The sequence below is a fragment of the Camelus dromedarius genome, chromosome 18 (genome assembly GCF_036321535.1).
Source record: "Camelus dromedarius isolate mCamDro1 chromosome 18, mCamDro1.pat, whole genome shotgun sequence".
Classification (NCBI taxonomy): Eukaryota; Metazoa; Chordata; class Mammalia; order Artiodactyla; family Camelidae; genus Camelus; species Camelus dromedarius.
This window is the reverse complement of record NC_087453.1, coordinates 28140745-28147127: the sequence shown is the minus strand read 5'-3', so window position 1 is coordinate 28147127 and position 6383 is coordinate 28140745. Positions and strand designations below refer to the sequence as shown.

The window sequence follows — 6383 nt, the reverse complement described above, 5'->3', positions numbered from 1 at the left end:
GAGTAGTGTACACCATGATGACTCTAGCTAACACTGCTGTCCCGTAAATCAGGAAAGTCGTTAAGAGAGTAAATCCTAAGGGTTCTCATTACAGTGTTGCAGTACGTCAATTATTTCTCAATAAATCTGAAAAAATATATATTTTGAAAAAAAAAAAATAAGACCAAGAGGAGGAAGCTGTAGATGTAGTGTCAACAGAGGAAACTATTAGCTGAGGTCAAACCCAACCAGAAGTCGAAGGGTGAAATGCTGTGAAAGACACTTGAAGGCATAGTATCCAAAGATGAATTCTTACTGAGCAGATGTGGCCCCAGGAATGTGTCTTGAGCATATTTGGGTGCTGTCTCCTACAGGTATGCATTCTGCTTCCTCTGAATTGATTCACTGATTTTTTTTTCAAGCACCTCACTTGGCAGTAATTCTTTTAATTCTTCCTTCTCAGCACGCTGCTTTCTGCCTATGTGTAGATAAATATTTGGAAGTGAGGCTGTATCCTCATGCTCTGCATGGGAGCTTGCCAAGAAACTTCCTGATCAGAAGGTTTAATTGAGTCAGGCGATGAAGTCTGTCTGCAGGTGGCGGGGCCAGCAGAAGGCACAAGTACCCATCTCTCTGACGAGACCACAGACGGGACACCCGCTGCCAGCTGGTTGGAAGGAAAGTTGTGTTCGTAGCCCTTCTGTCAGTGCCCAGGCAGTGCCCAAGTGAGGTGTCCTTAAAATAAATTCATTATTTCAGGGTCTAGGCTCTGTTTTTAACTTGAGAATAGTTTACTAAACTATCCAGAATGTAAATTATTCAGAATTATCCAGTAGGCGGAAGTGACAAGCCCTTTTGCAGCCCTTGATGGATTCTGCTTGCGAACCTACCAACTGAGGGCCTGAGGCTTCTCACTGTTTAAAGCCTCCAGTTAAGAAAGAAATTGCTCGGCCAAGTAAGTGCCCACTCTGAATGCTACCTGTTCTGGAATGCCCGTGTCAAATTTCTAAAAAGGCATTTTACTCAAAGTCAAGGTGACAGGGCTTCGATTTTCTCACATGCACAGTCGTTACCAATAAATAAATCCAATGTAGATCAAAAACCAGTTTTGAGAATCAAATAAGTGAAAGGATGAGAAAACAAACAGAAAAATCCAAAGGGCTGGGGAAGAAATGAGATCATAAGGGATTCACTCCACAGAGGAATCCACTTGGGAAAGCGATATCTTCCCCCAACATTAATTCACTGGAAAGTGGAACTTCAAGAGCCTGGAAATAGGGTGGCCCACCAGGATGCTGGATAGCTTTTTCTCCTTCTTTGTCTTTTTTTTTTTAATGGAGGTACTGGGGATTGAACCCAGGACCTCAAGCATGCAAAGCATGCACTGTACCACTAAGCATGTGCTGTATCTCCACCACCCACCGGCTGCCTTAAGAGAAAACAAACCAACAGCTATACCAGCAGGCGTTGGTCTGCTCTACGATAAACACTTGCATGTGGACCTCACTTGAACCCGGCAAACATTTTTTTAAGCACACGCTCTATGCCAGATATTATTCAGAGCTATTTGGACTAAAGAGTCAGGGGTATCTCTTAATGATCTTTTTCTTTCTGGCTCAACGTAGGCTCCTACCAATGCTGTTGGCATAAAAATGAGTCAGATAATGTCTCATCAGACTGTAGGGAAGAGAAGAAAGGAGGAAGCAGATGCAAGCGTCAGTCAGGATGTAAGGGGTGTCCCCCTTTTCTGACACCTGCCAACACGCCCTGCTGCAGACCCCTCAGTGGTGCGCAGGGCATGCGCGGTGCTGCCCCCACACCCAGGTCTTCCCAGGCTCTCTTCTTGGCCTGGGTTTGATGGTGAATTTAGGTTTTGCCTCTGATGACTGGAGAAATAAGAATTCACCTTGTGAGGTTTTGCTAAAACTTTCAGAGCCATTGCTGGAACGTCCTACAAAAGCCCGTTCTCTTCGTAGATGCCCTATTTCGAGTGACAGTTATAGCTGAAATGAAAGAAACTTTGTTCATCCTCTTAGGTTCAGTACTGAAGCCTTGGTCCCCATAATAAGAACTAACCCGGCCCCACAAATCTTACTAATAAGAATAGATCAGACGTGCTCTTTGCTACATAGCTGCTAGTTATCTTTGGCAAGAATGGCCAAGGGGTGCAGGGTGACTGGGAAAGCCCAAGTAAGTTCAAGGTAATGCTGCATCCTGCCTCACACTGTGACAGAAGTCTGACTTCCTTCCCCACCAGGTCGCTCACCACAGATGCTAATAAGTAGTCATACCAGACAGACGTTTCTTTCCACTGCCTTTCATTGCCTCTGCCTTTTTCTTGTTCCTTGGCAAAATGGGGCAGGCAGAGGAAGGATGCTGGCCCAAGAGACTTACATAATTCAGAGCCTTTGAGAAGAGTCGGTGGAGCTACATGACTAGATCCTAATTATTTCCCCCTCGGCCCCAGTTACGTGTTGGGAATTTTCAGGCTTTCCACCACATTTATCATCTTCAAATTCTCATGGATTATGAAAACCAAAGGGCCTGATCCCGAAGCTTAACATTGTTTCCAGTGCCAGCAGGAGGCTTAAAGGATTAGGTCACGAGGCTCTCAGAGAGGATAGTTTCTGTCTTAAGTGGGTAAATAACGACCTCAAATCTGGCTGGGACTGTCTTGCTGGAAAATCTCTGTCTTCTCATCATTGTCAAAGGGCCTCCAGCATTAGTGTTTCTTACAACGACACTGAGAACTTTGGACACAAGGTGAAGACGGCGAGTGATCAAAATGATTATGGCTTCGCACACATGTGGCCACTTTATTTTAGTGATCTGCAGGGTCCTAACTTTCTTATCCTCTTTTAGTATGTTCCCAGAGAATTTGGGAAGAGTTGAGCCACTTCCCATCAGTATGTTTTCAGTGTGGGGGTCATAGACATTTTTTATGAAATGGCCCAAATCTAAAGCAAAGTTTTACTTGGATAATATTTAATTGTTTTTTCACTTTTGTTGGGGTAGGTAATTAGGTTTATTTACTTTTTTTTTTTTTTAAGTGGAAGTACTGGGGATTGAACCCAGGACCTCTGTGCAGGATAGGCACACACTCTAACCACTGAGTTATACCCTCTCCACATCAGATAATATTTTAACTTCTGTTTATTGAATGTTCATCTAAGGCTGGGCATTATTTTTAGGTGCTCTGGTCCGGGCCCCAAGGTCAGGCACAGGGCACTCTCAAAAGGGGTGGTTGAAAAGGGGTGGAGTGAAGAGACAATTTGGGGAAGTTAACAGGGGACATTGTCCTGCTAGCAACAGTCTCTACCACTCATTGGCCCAAAGGAGGTGGAGTTTCAAAGCTAATGCGGTTTTAGATGAGAACCACGAGGCGGGAGAACTTGCGCTCTGCCTCGGCTGTCCAGTCTCCAGGCTGTGCTCCGCACTGGTCACATCCAACCAGAAGCCACAGGGAAGGGCTGCTGGGCGAGAACGTCATTAGAGAGCAGCTTCCTGGGGCACAGAGCAGGACCAGGATGGGTCTCATGTTCACTTTATTGTTCTCATCACGGTTTTACAGAGAAACAGAGGTTCAACAAGTGGCCTGCAGTCACCCAGGCAGGGGGTGGTGGACCTGGGATCTGAGTCCAGACGCTCTCCTTCCGACCCTGAGTCCCTTCCTAGTAATCCTGCTGTCCTGCCATTGGGTGCCTCTGGGCACAAAACGCTGAGCAAATCCCAGAGCCGCTCTGGACCCGTGCGGCTCTACTGATCACCCTTAGCCATTGTGTGTTTATCTGCAAGACCACCAATCCTCCCAGCAGACCCCAGGTTCCAGCAAACGACCCTTTGTCTATTTTGTTCAGGGCTGCATTCCGGTGCCGAGCATGCGGTAAACACCTACTCAGCACTTCTCTTAAGGAATGAATGAATTCTTGGAGCGCCTCCCATGGGCCAGGTTCCATGCCAGGTGCCGCCTTGCTCCTTTCTTTAGCACGGCTTTCAGTAACCCATTTCTATGGACTTGCCTCTGGGAACCGTCTCTTTTTCAGGTGGAAGTTCCTCAGGTCAGTTTTCCAGCCTAAACAGGCAGGAGTTTGGAGTTTCAGGAGACAGCCATGAGGGGCTGGAATAAAGGGGTCCAGGAGGCACTGAGTTCTCATCTCTCTGCCTCTGTTCATCCGTTGTGCTAACCCTGGGCAGCCCCTCCCTCTCAGGGACGATGGAACATCTCCTCCTCCTGCTGCCTCTGGAGCCAGGAGCCACGTGTGCCTCAGAAAGGACCTTGGTGTTCAGTTTGCTGGAGCCTTTGTTTTCTGCCTCTTTGTTTCCAGTTTCCCTTTCTTGGCCTCAAATATGCAAAAGCGGAAAAGTGATACTCTCTGACTTTGGCTACACCATAGCCGGTCTTTATTTCTCCCATTTTTTCCAAACTGGAAAACCCCAGCTTATTGAGCAACTGGACTTGATTAACCAAGACTCAGAGGAGGTTAATGGTTGTGCTGGCAGGAGGCAGATGGCCAAGGCAGCACAGAGAGCCTCCAGGGGCTGACTTATCCGCCGCCAACAGAACAGAACTCGAAAGCATAGACACCAGATCACTCATTTCGAATGGCATCCTGCGTCGGAAAAAGAAGAAATCAGTAATGTGGTTCCCTTTTCCGCTTTGAGATCTAAGGGAATACTGCAGTTCTCTGACACGTGCTGGATTATTGATGGTTTTCTATGTATTCTCAGGCAGAAGGACACTTTGGCCTTTGTTTTGGGAGAAACACTTTCATTTCCAATATAATATAGTAGAGCTAACAAGTGTGTGTGTGTGTGCTTGTGTGTGTGTGTGCGTGTGTGTGTGTGTTGCAGGGGGAAGGATCTTAAGACATCTTTTGGTCCATTTCCCTGTTTCTGGGCCATTCCACAGCATCATCTCTCTCTCTTTTTTTTTAATAAATTGTTCTAAAGCTTTTTTTTTTTTAAAGTATACGCGATGAATTGGCTTTTTAGAGCTGTTGTCTAATCAGCTTAATATATTTAAAATACAATTTTTAATTCAAAATAATTTTAATATATTTCTTCTTATGAAATTTTCTAATATAAAACAAAGTAGAATGAATAGTACAATGACCTCCTGTATCCGATTAGCAGATTCAAAGATTACCAAGATTTTGCCAAACTTGCATCTTCTCTTTCTTTTTCCCTTTTTAAAACAAAGTTTTATTATGGAGTTACTCTGAAGCAAATCCCAGAAACGTCATTTTGTGCCTATTATGCTGCAGTGTCCGTCTAGAAAAATTATGGCCATTGGCGCCCATAGAAATAATGCTGGTTAATCATAATTTTAAAAATAATTATAACAACTGTTACATTATTGAATAATAGTTATGCACCAGAGACTACGTATTGCTTCCATCAGGGCATGTTTGTGACAAGAGACTGAAATTTATTAGAACTAATTTTTTTTAATTGAATATAGTTGATTTACAATGTTGTGTTAATTTCTGGTGTTCAGCATAGTGATTCAGTTGTACATACATATATTCCTTTTCATATTCTTTTTCATTATAGGTTGTTACAAGATATTGAATATAGTTCCCTGGGCTAGACCATAGGATCTTGTTGTTCACCTATTTTATGCACAGTAGTTAGTGTCTACAAATTTCGAACTCCCAATTTTTCCCTCCCCACTCTCTTCCCCTCTAGAACTAATTTTAAAAGCAGGATTTGTGCATAGTAGTCAGGCTGAACCCAATGGCGTGAAAGTAGGAACTGGAAAGTTGTTAGCAGGAATGGCTTCCCCAAGCTGCCATGTGTTTCCCTGACAAATCTGTAGTAAGAGAAATCTTTGGCCACTTCGTTTCTGTCCTGTCCTATAAATCCCTGCATGTTACCTACTCCTACGCAACCCTGAGACCTCAGAGGGTATGTGGCAGGGAGCTGTTACGACATCTTCGATCCGAAGCTCAACCTTGAACGGTATGTTGCTAGGAGCACCTTTCCTGAGATGGGCTAGTCTTGCTGCTCAAGTTCCAAAGCTCTGATTTCATGGGATTGGGGTCCCCTATGTCTGCAGGTAGTTATTTTCTTTCTCAGTCTCATTTCTCCAATGCTGGAGGATTCCAGATGAGGAGATCTGCAGTGACTGTTGCATATAAATAGTGCAAATACAAGGGACCCTTTATCTCCCCTGTTTCTGTGGCTTAGCCATCAGTGTGGGGGGAGTGGGTGCTTGAGGGATGGAGACTTGTCCAAAGCTTGGAGTTGGGGGGGGGGGCGCTGGCTCCACGGGCAGGAGGTATGGCTTCAGACCTGTACTCCTGAGCAGAGGACACCAGCTGCCACACGGAATGGTGCAGGAGGTTGCCATCCCAGCAGGAAGAGGCTACTTCCATTCTCTCTGTGTACATATCTTGCTATCT

At 45.0% G+C, this 6383-nt stretch overlaps 1 non-coding gene across 1 annotated transcript; it reads right to left on the bottom strand.

Annotated features, from left to right (window-relative positions):
• Positions 1–3029: 3029 nt before the first annotated feature.
• TRNAD-AUC (transfer RNA aspartic acid (anticodon AUC)) lies at positions 3030–3106 on the bottom strand. Its single transcript has one exon. It is a non-coding gene; the product is annotated as a tRNA-Asp (tRNA).
• Positions 3107–6383: the final 3277 nt, after the last annotated feature.